This window comes from Chiloscyllium plagiosum, chromosome 32 (assembly GCF_004010195.1).
Source record: "Chiloscyllium plagiosum isolate BGI_BamShark_2017 chromosome 32, ASM401019v2, whole genome shotgun sequence".
In the NCBI taxonomy this organism is placed as follows: domain Eukaryota; kingdom Metazoa; phylum Chordata; class Chondrichthyes; order Orectolobiformes; family Hemiscylliidae; genus Chiloscyllium; species Chiloscyllium plagiosum.
The window spans coordinates 37,212,879-37,226,939 of record NC_057741.1 but is presented as its reverse complement, the minus strand read 5'-3'; the positions used below and the strand labels follow the sequence as shown (position 1 = coordinate 37,226,939).

The window sequence follows — 14,061 nt, the reverse complement described above, 5'->3', positions numbered from 1 at the left end:
AAAATGTGTTGCTGGAAAAGCGCAGCAGGTCAGGCAGCATCAAAGGAACAGGAGAATCGACGTTTCGGGCATAAGCCCTGAAGAAGGGCTTATGCCCGAAACGTCGATTCTCCTGTTCCTTTGATGCTGCCTGACCTGCTGCGCTTTTCCAGCAACACATTTTAAGCTCTGATCTCCAGCATCTGCAGTCCTCACTTTCTCCTAGTATATAATTTGGATCCAATTTATACTTTCATACGTTCACTAAGTCTCTTCCAAACTCTTCCTTCCACTATCCCCAGCCTGGATCTGTTTACAAATATTTTTGAATCAGAGATGTTACAAAGCTGTAAAGGTGAGGCTGCTATAGTCTTACCAGACCATATGGTGACTGTCATTAGAGAGACAGAGACAACAACATACCACTGGAGCAGGTGACACTTGAACCCAGGGCCTCTACCACACACACACACACACACACACAGCCCAAACAGAGAGTAGCTATACCGCATGACAGGTTTGCTTGTCAGAGTAGCTATACCGCATGACAGGGATTGCACTATTCCAATTCGGTGAAAAGCTATTAGTCACTTCTTTTGTGAGGAGGCAATTGTGGGAAAAATATTGATGGACACCGACTGTCACTTGTGTGTTACTATGGCTGCCAGTTTTTCAGCAGCCAGTCAATGAGTACATAAACTACAATCACATCCACCCCATGAGGCTCAGCCTGTTTCCCAGTCAACCGTGTACTATCGTGGTGGGCAGGCTCTCCCCTCCCTCAGCATTGAGGATTGGGAATCATTTCCTTTACTAAGTGCAAGGAAAGCATTTCCATGGAAAACACTTATGGAATTAAATATAAAAAAAAGGAAGTTATGATACTTCAGGAAGAGACCATTCAGCCCATCTGGTCTGATGTGGGTTATGTCTATTTCAGATGAGCCTCCTTCCCATCCCTCAATGTACCCTTTCTTCTTCACTTGTATTTAGTCAGCTTCTTCATAAATATATCTGTGCTTTTTGATTCAATGATACAGTTTGGATTCATCACATTCCCTGTAGGAACAAGTTCCATATTCTCCTCATCTTCTGGGTTAGAGCAGTTTTTTCAGAATTCTTGGATTTCTGAGCAACTTTTTTTAACGTTTGCATAAATTAATGCACAAAGCTTCTTTAAATAAGCAGCTCACAGACTGACTGTGAAATATTTACCTTCCTTTGGTTTTCTAGAGGTGATATATTTGCGAAGAATCTCAGTGACTCCCTCCTCACAGTTATAAATGACAGTGGCTTTTGGGGAATGATCACAAAACTACTTTCTGAAATAAAGGCTGGTTTTTGAACATTGGCTGAAGAGCCAGCAATATTAACACCTCTCTTTGAGAAAGTGGAATGGCCCACTGAGTCTATCTGCCAATTAGGCACCTAACTGGGGCCCTTTGACAGGATTGAGGACTTCAGGGCGGAGTTTCTGTCCACCAACCAGAAGCACTTCATTACTCAGGACTGCCACCAGAGACTGTGGCTGCTGCCGGTAATGCACCACTTGAGGCTCAGGGTCTCCAATGAGCCCAGGCCATCGGAAATCGGAGCAAGAATAGGCCATTCAGCCCTTCAAGCCTACAATGCCATTCAGTTTGATCATGTCTCACAGTCCATCTCAGTATCCTGTTCTCATTTTCTCCCCATCCCTTTGATCTTTTTAGCCCTAACACCATTAGAGATCCCAGATTGGTGGTGTGGGGAGTGGGGATGTGTGGGAAGTTACTGAGGTAGAAAGAGAGGGAGGGAGGTCAGCAGCAAGGGCAGTTGGGTGATTATCAGTGTCCTTCCTTTCTAGGGTCCCTCCATTGGACACTGAGTTCCTTTGATCACTGCTGGAAACTCTCAATCCGACAGCATTTGCTTTCCAAGCCTCCTACATGGAGAGAAGGCCACTCAGCCCTTTGAGTTGGCTCTGCCATGCAGTAGGATCATGGCTGATCTGGTTTCAACCTCAGTCCTACATTCTTGCACTGCCCGTCCATCCATCAACCCTCTGGGTATTCAAGAATCTATCTCCTTTGCAGTGGAAAAGGAAATCTTCAGTTGCTTGGGTCTGAAGCTGTGCCATTCTGTTCCTGCACCTCTCCAACTCTTAAAGTCCCTCTCCTCCCGGAATATGGAAGTTAAAACCCTTTAGAATGTTCTGTCATCTGTCCTCATATCTCCTTTTATGACTGGGTTCATATTGTTTATAGCAAATGTCATAGTTTTACAGCAAAAACACTTTGGAAAGCTTTATTATGTTAAAGGCTCTATATAAATCTGGGTTGCTGGATTTTATGTATGTACTGTACACATTGCCTGTAGTGGCACAATAGTTGCACTTGTCTAAATACAGATTTGTATTTAAACAAAAAACAAAACCACTATAGTTAAGAATAATGCTCCCATACATGACGTGATTGGGTGTATATGATGCTCAGTGTATCACTGATCACTGTGTTGTGTGCCTTAATTAATCAATAATTGTCTCCATAAAGTATCAAGGGATTGCATTGGCAGTGATGTCTTTAAATTATTGAGTTGGTCTCAAATTGCAGAACTGTACGGAGCATCCTATTGAAGGAGGATAACGGTGCAGACAGGAAAGAGAAACAAACCCTGCAGCTGTGACTGGTTCTAGTGTCACGGATAGTTAGAGTTAACTCCCTCCAAGGCATCCTAATCCTGTGTGTCAATGAAATGGCACGCTGCTACCTTCCAACTTTATTGCTTTGCTGCTCGGCTTTAGACAAGAAACGCACACAGCAGTCTGAAAGAACCGATAGTCCCAGAGCAGGGGATTAACAAGCTGATTTCTGCTGAAGTGAAACCATGTCACAAATCCTTCTGGAGTCTAACGTGCAGGTTATAAAGGGAAAGATTGAGCACTGAAATCAAGTAAGGTTTGATTACTCAATCAGCTTACAATTGGCAGATTGCTGACCGAATACATATGTACAGGAACACAGGAACAGGAGTAGGCCGTTCAGCCCCAAGAGTGTCCCACCATTCACTGAGATCTTGGCTGATCTGTGGCCTAACTCCGTATTACCTGTCTTTGGCCCATATCCCTTCATACCTTTGCTTAGCAAAAACATATCCACATCAGATTTAAAATGAACACATGATCTAACATCAACTGCCACTTGTGGTTAAGAGAGTTCCAAACCTCTCCCGCCCTTTGTGTATAGAAGTACTTCGTAACATGTCTCCTGAACGTTCTGACCTTAATTTTCAGACTCCACCCCCTAGTTATAGAATCTATAATCAGTGGAAATAGTTTACCTTTATCTACCCTATACTTTCCTGTTAATATCTTGAAGACTTTGATCAGATCACCCCTTAACCTTCTGAATTCTAGAGAAAACAGGCTCAACTTGCATAACCCCTCCTCACAACGTAACCCCTGAAGTCTATATATCATGGAGCTTGATTGTCAGCCAGTTGTACTACAAAGACTCCTTATTCTGGTTAATCCGTTCAGAGAACCAGTTCAGCCCAGATGCAGGATATTCAACCACCGAGTCTGGGTCAGTTCTTATAAAGAGCTGTCCACTTTGCCCCACTCCCTCCTGCTCCTTGTTCATGTTCCTGCAATTATTGTTCTTTCAGAATGTGAGGGCCATTATTGAATCTTTATGTACTACCCAGTTAGGCACTGCATTCCAAATCCGAATCAGGGATGTAAAATTATGAATGAGCAGTAATTTCCTCTAATTTAATATTTCTCAGGCTCATTCTCTTCAATAAACTTAGGTTCCTAACCCACTGACTCTATGCTTTGAAACTCTGAGACTGAACCATACATTGCAACCTTAGTATCATGTTTAACTTCAAGGTGAACTTAATACCATGCAACCTACGCCATTGCAAAGATTGCTTATTTCCAGCTCTGTAACATCACCCAGTCCTGCCCCGGCCTCAGCTCATCTACTGTTGAAACTCTAATCCAAGGCTTGATGTCTAGACTTGATTATTTTCAAACAAACTCTTGGCCAACCTCCACATTCTACTTTTGCAACGATACATTCATCCCAGAGCTCTGCCACCCCTATCCCAGCTAAGCCTGAGTTCTGTTCTCCCTGCACCTCATTTACCTGCCCTACCTCCTGGTTAAGTGAAAGTGCGGACTGCAGATGCCTGAGATCAGAGTCGAGAGTGTGGTGCTGGAAAAGTACAGCAGGTCAGGCAGCATCTGAGGAGCAGGAAAATCAATATTTCAGGCAAAAGCCCTTCAACAGGAATCTCGAATATAGGGCTTTTGCCCAAAACGTCCTGCTCCTCGGATGCTGCCTGACCTGCTGTGCTTTTCCAGCACCACACTCTACCTCCTGGTCAAGCACTGCCTCAATTTTCAAATATTTTTCTACGTCAATTCCCTCATGTTCACACTTCTCCCTTCATCTGTAATCTCCAAGGGATGGCAGAACTGTGCTGTGAGGTGAGATTGGTTCCAACTGGGCCTAGAGTTTAGAGGAATGAGAGTGGATGTGATTGAAATGTGTAAAGTTCAAACAGGGCCAGACACGGGATGCAGGAAGAATGTTCTCCCAGGTTTGGGAATTCTAAAAAGAGGAGACGCAGTCTCAGGATATGGTGTAGGCCTGAGATGGAGAAGCAATTCTTTACGCTGAGAGTGGTCAACCTGTGAATTTGTGGAATTTGTTACCAGTGAGAAGTGTGGAGGCTCCATCACTGAATATATTCAGGAAAGAGATATTTTTGGGTGTTAAAGGCGTTGAGAGGTATAAAGAGAAAATGGAAACATGGTGTTGAAATGGAGGATCAGCCATGATCATATTGAACAGGAGCAGGAAGGAGGAGCCAAATGACTTACTCCCAACCCTGGTTTCCATAGCCCTCTGCTGTCTTTGTTCTCTGAGTATAAAAGTCCCTGAGTATAAAAGTCCGACCATCAACAACAAATGTTACCTGTTTCTGTCTGCACAGATACTGCTGAGATTTTCAAGCAATGTTTTTGTTTCTTCTTACATCAGTTTGCCAGCATATATGGTATTTGGATTTTCCCGTATTTGACTCAGTGTCAGCTGTTGCTACATATTGATCTTGCGAAGTCACTCGAGACGCGTTAATACATCAGTGGCTTGATAACAATATAAGTCATCTCCCCATATTTGTTTGCAGCTGCTGCCTGGGTCAGGGGACAGTCAACTGTATTTTATTTCCTGTCTGTGATTCCTCAGATTAAGGTAAACAGATGAAGGGAAGTGGAGTATATTTTGAGGACAAAGAGAAACGTATACTGACTCTTCACAGCTCTCAAAGAAAATGCCTTAAAGTACTTCAAATGGAAGAGTTTCTTCAAAATGAAGCAGCTGTCCCCAAGTAAGCTTTCAGCGTTGTCTTAATTTGATGCAGATTATTTTGCCTGTTTGCACCTACCTGACTGATCTCCCAACTGAAATGGACTAGTCGGAGCCACACTAAAGAAACAAGACTGTCGATAGGACCTTGATCCTTTTTTTGATGATATTATTAGTTAATCTTCCATGTCATTATCCAGGAACAGAACTAATAAATAAATTGCATCTCTCTCATCCTTGCCTTTCCGTATCTCTGTAAGCGCTTGTCTGATTTTGCCTGAAGGTTTCTGTGGTGGGACTCGCAATCTCTCTTTGGGTCTTTCAGGCCTTTGCCCCTTCAGTTTCAATTGCATCCAGTTTCTCCCTTCTTTCAGCTCTGAATCCTCCAAGGGGATGGTGTCCTTTCAATTCTTTCCCCTCCCAGTCCCAATTCGGTCCCAGCATCACCCAATTCCTTCACCTCACTGTGCCTGATCCCTAATTTCTGGAATTTCTGTCTTAAACGCTTCAGCTCTCTACTTCTGACTCTCTTCTGGAAGTCACTCCTTTAAAAACTACTTCTTCCACCAAATGTCTTCCCAGCTAGTAGATAGGTGCTAGATGGATGAAATGGACAGGATGGGCCAAAGGGCCTCTTTCTGTTCTCAAATTTCTGAATGGACCTCACAAATTTCAAATCTAATGTTGATCTTGCTTTTTATTCAGCTTCTCTGCAGCTGTAACTTTGCGTTCTTCGCTCTGTTTTATTGCCCTGTGATCGTTGAATGAAGTCACACAGCGCCAGGGTATAGTCCAACAGGTTTATTTGAAATCACAAGCTTCCAGAGCACTGCTCCTTCATCACCTGACAAAGGACTATAACCTGGTGTTGTGTGACTTCTGACTTTGTCCACCCAGTCCAACACCAGCACCTCCACATCATGATCACCGTGTGGTATGATTTGTGTGTACTGCACTCAAAACAAAACTTTTCACTGTACCTATGTACATGTGACAATAATCAATCAACTAAAAATCAAATTTCTGTGTAGTAAAATTCTACCACTTCATCCTTATACATCTGTATACATCTTGGTGTAAAATTCCACCTGATTATTCTTTACCATCTATGTGCTAAATAAATGTGAGTTGTTGAGTATTGATTACATTCCTGGGAAGTGCTGTGGGATGGTGAAATTGTTTTTCTCATTCCCTGACATACAAACCTCTTCAGACTTGATAACGGTATAGAAATGGTCTCATCTCACCTAACCAATATCAAATCCTTTCTAAATCTCAAGGATTCAAGAAATGTAGAAACACACGAGTCAAACAATTGAGGAGGCAATGACCTAGGTATTGTCACTGGACTATTAATCCAGATGCCTCCTATATAATGGAGAACTGGGTTTGAATCCCACCATCACAGTTGGTGGAATTTGAATTCAACCAAAAATAATCTAATGATGACCATGAATCCATCGTTGATTGTCAGAAAATCCCGTCTGGGTTAATAATGTCCTTTTGGGAAGGATAATGCTGCCCTTTCACCTTCTGGCCTATATGTGACTCCAGACCTCACAGCAATGTGGTTGCCTCTTAACGGCTCTCTGGGCAATTAGGGATGGACAATAAACCAGCAATGCTTCTGTCCTATGAATGAATTTTAAAAAAGTTTGTTTGGATCCCACTGTCATCCCCCCTAATTTGTCAGTCGTTAGCACTGCTGTCTCACAGCGCCAGGGACCTGGGTTCGATTCCACCCTCGGGCGACTGTCTGTGTGGAGTTTACACATTCTCCCCGTATCTGTGTGGATTTCCTCCCACAGGCCAAAGATGCGCAGGTTAGCTGGATTGGCCATGGGAAATGCAACGTTACAGGGATAGTTTAAGGGACTGGATCATGTGGATTGCTATTTGGAGGGTCTGTGTGAACTCGATGGGCCGACTGGCCTGCTTCCACGCTGTAGGGAATCTATTCAATGTTTCCACCCAGTTTTGAGAAGCCAACACTCAGGGTTGGGGCTCATTAGCATCATCCAAGTGAGGTGCCAGCCAGGACTCCAACAGTTTGGGGGGCAGTCTGAGATGGAAAACACTTGAGAAAATGTTTCGGTTTATGGGCAAACCTAAAGCTAATGGATCATAAATCTATGATGGTCACCAATAAATCCAACGGCATGTCCAGGAGAAACCTCTTTAGCCTGAGATTGCTATAACATGGTGCATGGAAGTGAATCGTACAGATTACCTAAAGGGGAAGCTGTGTAAACACAGATGGAAGAGAGGGTTAGAAGGACACGTTGGTAAGGTAAGATAAAGTAGGAGGTGGCTCCTACGGAGAATAAAGACCAGCATGACCTAGTTGGGCTGAAGGGCTTGTGTGTATGCTGGAAATTCACTGTCAGCTTTATCTAGTAAGAGGAGGACTCCAGAATCACAACCACTTTGTGCGACTGTATATAATATCCGTTCACATGACCCATGAGAATCAAAACTGCTCCCCCCACCAAATGAAGATGTCTCCACCGTTCATCAACTAGCTTCTAGGAGTCCTTTCACCATCTCCTCCACACTCCTCAAAATCTTCAGAATTTGTTCCAGACTTCAGATTCAAAGTTAAGTCAATGTAAGGAGAGAGTTGGGGGAAGGGTGCATATGTCTGACAGAATGGTAAATGTAATTATTTAACCATTTCAATCAACCACATTGAAAATTAATGAGATCCTCATAACTTTAGGCAGTAGAGGTGAATGTAGGAACAATGTAAATTGATAGTAAATTGTCTTTAGTTCCGTGACCTCACGGTGAAAAATTAGTTTTTGTTCTTGTCCATTGCCTCATATGTTTTATGTTGTGAGTTGGTCACAAACGATTGTGGTGTACGAATAGAGAATGTCAACTCCTCTTTGCCGTGACACATCGATCTGCTGTAAAGTCAATAAACACAACATTCAATGAAACCCTGGATCACTTCTCGTTATTTTTACAAAGTCACCCCATCCTTGCTCCTGTCTTTCCTTAATTTGAGCAATTAGGAATCACAATTTTCCTTTATGGCCAGAAACAAAAGCTGCACAACAAATGGAAGTCTGATTGAAAAAAAAATCACCAAAAGCTCATCAACTTAAAACAACACTCTCCCAGTTAATATTTATCCCTTAATCAACATCACACACAGAAAGATAGATGATTTGGTAGTTGCCAGTTTGTAGGAGTTTGCTGTGTACAAATTGGTTGCTAAATTACAGCACTTCAGTGAAAGAAATTCACTGTACATTCTGTGTGATAAAGGGAAAAGTCACCATAGTCCTGCTCTTTCATTATAGAGATATGACTGTTGGTGATTTAACCCTGAGGTTGAGGAAAGGAGCCGCTCATGATAATCTCAGCTGGTACAGGAATCAAACCCATGCCATTAGTGTTACTGTGTATCACAGCCTATCTGTCCAGCCAACTGAGCTAACTGCTCCTCCTTGTGGTAGCGTGGCAGTGGTGCTGAAGTTGGGAGAGGGGGTTAAGTCAGGGCCCACTAACCAGGGTCCATGTGGACCTGCTGGTGTCTAGATGGGTTGGGTGGTGGGACTGGAGAACCCAGACTTCAGCAGCATTGAGGACCATGTTTTCTGTCGCTTCCTCTGCCCAGCAGTTGAGGGAAGTCCCAACTGTGACTGGTACCCACTGCACGCTCTTCCTCCAGAGATACCTGGGCACAGGCAAAACTGCAGAGGAAAGGAGTCTTGCAAGTCAATAGCTTGTGCTCATGAATCAATCTTTGCCAGCCTTCTCACTCACCCCCATGTCTGCTTTGTTTTCAGACACCTAATTCCTTTCCTTCATTGCAGGTTCTCTCACCCACTCTGCCAAGCTGTAATTTTAGTTTTCATATGCGGAATGTGCCAGCAATGATCTTTGAGTGGCGCTTTAAAGTACACGGCACGAGAATGTTTCATTGAGTGGTTACATTTTTGTGACAGAATTAAACATTATCTTTCAGAATTTCCTTACCTGAGTCACATTCTCCTGGACAATATTTATCCCTTAATCAATGTCACACACAAAAATTCAAATGATCTGTTTGTGTATCTAATATTCTGTATTCTGTCAAAGAGCATTCCCATTTGCAAGTTTCTCTTCATACATTTGTATGTTAGCGTGTGACTGTGGGATTACACCAGGGTCAGCAACTTCTCCCAAGTGGTGCTCAAAGTTATGCCAGCTTTTGAGAAGTGTTTCTTTTCTCAAGCTTTCTGCTCAAACTCACTTCCGTGTTGATAAACGTAAAAACCTGCCAAGAGACTGCCTCTGCAATTCACCAAACCTTTCACAGTTGGTTTTTCTTTTTGAAAAAAAAAAGTTTGCTTTAGAAAATAATTTTGATTATAGTCAAGAGAAGGTTTTGAGCAGTTTGACTAATGCAACTAGAAAAGGGGAGACCACTGCAACTGGTCGTGAGCCGCTGTGAGTAACCCAAGTGAAAAATGACTTTTAAAAAAAAGGAACTGTTGACATAAGCAGTGGTGCTGATTCCAATCCAGAGAAGAGTCAGATACTAGCATAATGAGTGGAATCTTACCAGAAATTCAGCTAAGTGTCAGATATAGTTAGTAAGAGTTCAATATAGTTCTTGGGGTCAAAGGGACTCGGGTTTGGGAAGGAAGCGGTATCAGAATGCTGAGTTGGATGATCAGCTTGATCAGATTTGGTGGAGCAGCCACAAAGGGCTGAATGGCCTCTTCCTGTTCCCATTATCTGGGCTCCTGACTCCAATGCCAATGTTTCAGCCCAGCTGTGCACCCAATCAAAGAAACAAGCGCCAAGAACAACAAACAGTACAGCACTGGAACAGGCCCTTCGGCCCTCCAAACCTGTGCAGACACATTTTGCCTTTCCATTCTAAGACTGTCTTCACTTACAGGAGCCATATCCCTCTATTTTCCCTTCATATTCACATGTTTGTCCAGGTGCTTCTTGAGTCAAGGGCTGGCAATCTGCAGCTGCCCTGTACCGTTCTGATCTATTGCTCCGACATGTTGGACAGAGGCAAATTGGCACCCAGCTTTGTTGACAGGGATCTGGCCATCCTAGTGGACCAGAGGTGGGTCACTGCCAATAGTGCCCTGAGCTGTTGGTGATTAATGGAGGTCTGGAGCAGCAAGCAGTGAGTTGGAGTCACCAGGTACCCACACTGATTCTCAGGTCAGGAATTGTCACCATGTAGTTTCTAACTGATGTGTGGGAGCATGGGAACCCGTATAATTCAGGAGGCACGGTCATTTAAGAATGTGGATGCTCATGCATGCAACTGCTGAATGTCCCATCTTGCTGTTGGCCATCCCGTTGGGAAATGGAACTTCCTGCTCTCCACATCGATCACCTCACACCACTTCCTAAACTTTCTCACCAAGGTCCATGTTGACCAGGGGATGGGAAGTTTCTGCCCAATGTTTTGTGAAAAAGATTGCCAACTCCGTATTTTACAACCTGTGATTAGTATGCGTAATCTTGAAAGATGTAAGTACTTTCTTACCCTCAGGATATATGACCCAATTAGATAATTCCTCAGCACGTTTTTGTGAGTTTAAACACAAAGATTATTTATTCTCACACACTTACACCAAAATTTAACACAATGTTTCACCCATTTGCTCTCATACATGCTGGCTCTCAGACACACAAAGGTTAGATACAGATGTAGATATAACCATGTTACACATAATGGTTAACTTAGTTTATCATCACTATTTACCTTATGGCAGGCCTGTAGTTACTTAAACAATTCTTACGCGTGAACTCTTTCAAAGGTAAAGTACTCATTCAACAGTGAGCTGACCTTTTGAATACGACTGAAAGGGTTGTTGGGCTGTTTGAGAGGGTAACTATTTTTCTTGAGTTACATACAAGCCAGATCAGGTAAAGACTGCAGATTAGCCTTCACGAAGGGGCATTAATCGGGGAAGCAGATGGCATATTTGCAACAATCCTCACCATCAGTGAAGCTCAAAGTTTTTATTCTGGATCTTACATCATGAGTCGGATTCATACCTCCAGTTCATTAGTCTTAGGTAGAGTCTGAGAGTGAGAGAGTATTACAGAGCAGAAAGAGATCTCCGGCCCATCATGTCTATGCCAGTCATCAAACACCTGCCTATTGCAGTCCCATTTTCCAGCACTTAAAGTCATAATCATAGAGAGGCACAGAATATACCCTTTGGTCCAACTTGTCCCTGCTGACCAGATATCCTAAACTAATCTGATCCCCTTTGCCAGCATTTGGCCCATATCCCTCTGAACCCTTCCTATTCATATACCCATCCAGATGTCTTTTAAATTTGGCCTGTAGTTTTGTGTGCAGTGGTGTTTCAAGAGTTCATCCTCTTAAATGTTGTGGTAGCGATTTCCTGATAGCCCCCACTCACTGGGGATTCCTTAAATCCCCTCACTTTGTCTATTAAGCCTAGCAGTTGATTTTATAGTTATTTCACACACCCTCAGGGTTGTCCACATCCGCACTCACACTTCCAGACATTACTTCCGATCTTAGTTTGAGGATAGATTTCACTTGCCTCGCTCAGTGATCTAAAAGGTGGAATAATCTCTGTTGCTCTTTTTCACAATGACAATGAATAAATCAAGGAATGAAAATGAAAGGATGAAAGCACAGTAAGTAAATGAGACGTGAAAGTAAAGCAAAATCTAAAGTAAAGTGATTGACTGTTGACTGTTCTCCTGATGCATTTTCACGTACTGATTTATAAAAGAAAATTACATAAGGCTGGCGGGAAAAGAACTGTTTTGGGCACAGAAAAGGTTTGATTATGCAGTGAGTCCTTTGGTCTTAATAACACTCACACATTAGAAGCTGCTTTGGAGTTCAATCTCATCAAAATAAAGAGTCTAATCTCCTGTTGAAGATTTCAATCTCTTCATTTTGAGCAACTCACCTCCTTCATTCTGACAACTGCACGACGAGGTGATGATAGTGTTGTGGTAATATGACTGACCTGCTAATACAGAGGTCACAAGATAATCCTCTGGGGCCATTGTATTCAAATCCCATCATGGTAGCTGGTGAAATTTAAATTCAGTTTGTAACTCTACAAAAGGAATAAGAGATGTCCATTCAGTCCCTCAAGCCTGCTCTCTCACCAATTAACAGTGATGTGGAGGTACTGGTGTCAGACTGGGATGGACAAGGGATAGAAGTCACACAACACCAGGTTATAGCCCAACAAGTTCATTTGAAATCACAAGCTTTTGGAGCGCTGCTCCTTCATCCAGTGAAGTCGAAGGGGCAGTGCTCCAAAGTTTTGTAATTTCAAATAAACTTGTTGGGCTATAACCTGGTGTCATGTGACTTCTGACTTTAACTAATCGACAAGATCGTGGCTGAGTGAGTTCTGAAGAAGAGACATATCACATTTGAAGCATTAACTCAATTCCTGTCTCCACGCACCCTGCCAGACCTGCTGAATTTCTCCAGCTTTCTCTGTGTTTATCTCAATTACTCTTTCATTGTCGGTTCAGCATTGCTGTCCACTCCCCGTCATTTTGGAAACTCTATCTGCCTCCTTTTTAAAAACGTCCAGTGATCTAACCTATAACTCTCTGGGGTGGAGGACTCCAGACATTCACTATCCTCTGGGAGACTAAATTTAGAATATAGCAAAGCCAGTCTCAGTCAGGATGACCATGAAAGCGAGCACTGGTTGTTTTACAAACTCACCTGGTCATTTCATGAAGGAAATCTGCTGCTCTGCCCGAGTCTGACTTACGTGTGCCTCCAGACCCACAGCAATGAGGTTTACTGTTAACTGCCCTCTAAAATGGCTTGGAGAGCAGCTCACTTCAAAGGCAGAAGCGAGGACCGCGGATGCTGGAGAGTTAGAATCCAAAAGTGTGGTGCTGGAAAAGCACAGAAGGTCAGACAACATCCCAGGAGTGGGAGAGTCGACGTTTGGACATAAGCCCTTCATCAGACATTCGTGATGAAGGGCTTGTGCCTGAAACGTCGATCCTTTGCTCCTCAGATGCTGCCTGACCTGCTATGCTTTTCCAGTGCATTCTTTACAACTCAAGCTTCAGTTGCTTGTTTGTTCAAGCACTTACTTGCAGCTCCTGATGAATAGCGAGTCATTGTTAAATGCTGTTCAAAGGCAGTTAGGAAAAGGGGCAACAATTTCTGGCCTTGCAGCAACACCCATAACGCATGAATGAGTGCAAGCTTTGACTTTCCTTAACTTTGGCCCCTGTTCTCATAGGAATGGTCTGAATTTTTCTGATCTTTTCACATAACTGAATTATTTCATTCCTAGTACCATTCTAGCAATCTCTTCTGCGTTTCCTCTAAGTTCAAAACCTATGAATTGCTTATCCCAGTGCACGTGACTGAGGTCTCAGTGGGGGATCACTTTGGGACCAGCGACCATAATTCCATTAGATTTAAAATAATGATGGAAAAGGATAGACCAGATTGAAAAGTTGAAGTTCTAAATTGGAGAAAGGCCAATTTTGACAGTATTAGGTAAGAACTTTCGAAAGCTGATTTGGGGCAGATGTTCACAGGTAAAGGGACAGCTGGAAAATGGGGAGCCTTCAGAAATGAGACAACGAGAATCCAGAAAAAGTATATTCCTGTCAGGGTGAAAGGGAAGGCTGGTAGGTATAGGGAATGCTAGATGACTAAAGAAATTGAGGGTTTGGTTAAGAAAAAGAAGGAAGCATATGTCAGGTATAGACAGGATAGATC

General features: G+C 43.0%; 1 protein-coding gene across 2 annotated transcripts in view; it reads left to right on the top strand.

Moving 5' to 3' along the window:
- Positions 1–6,189, top strand: part of stpg2 (sperm-tail PG-rich repeat containing 2) — a 338,448-nt gene extending 332,259 nt beyond the window's left edge. For both annotated transcript variants that reach the window (XM_043674438.1, XM_043674437.1), the window contains one exon: positions 5,214–6,189. The gene's annotated coding sequence lies outside the window, so the exon portion shown is untranslated. The remainder of the gene's footprint in view (positions 1–5,213) is intronic.
- Positions 6,190–14,061: the final 7,872 nt, after the last annotated feature.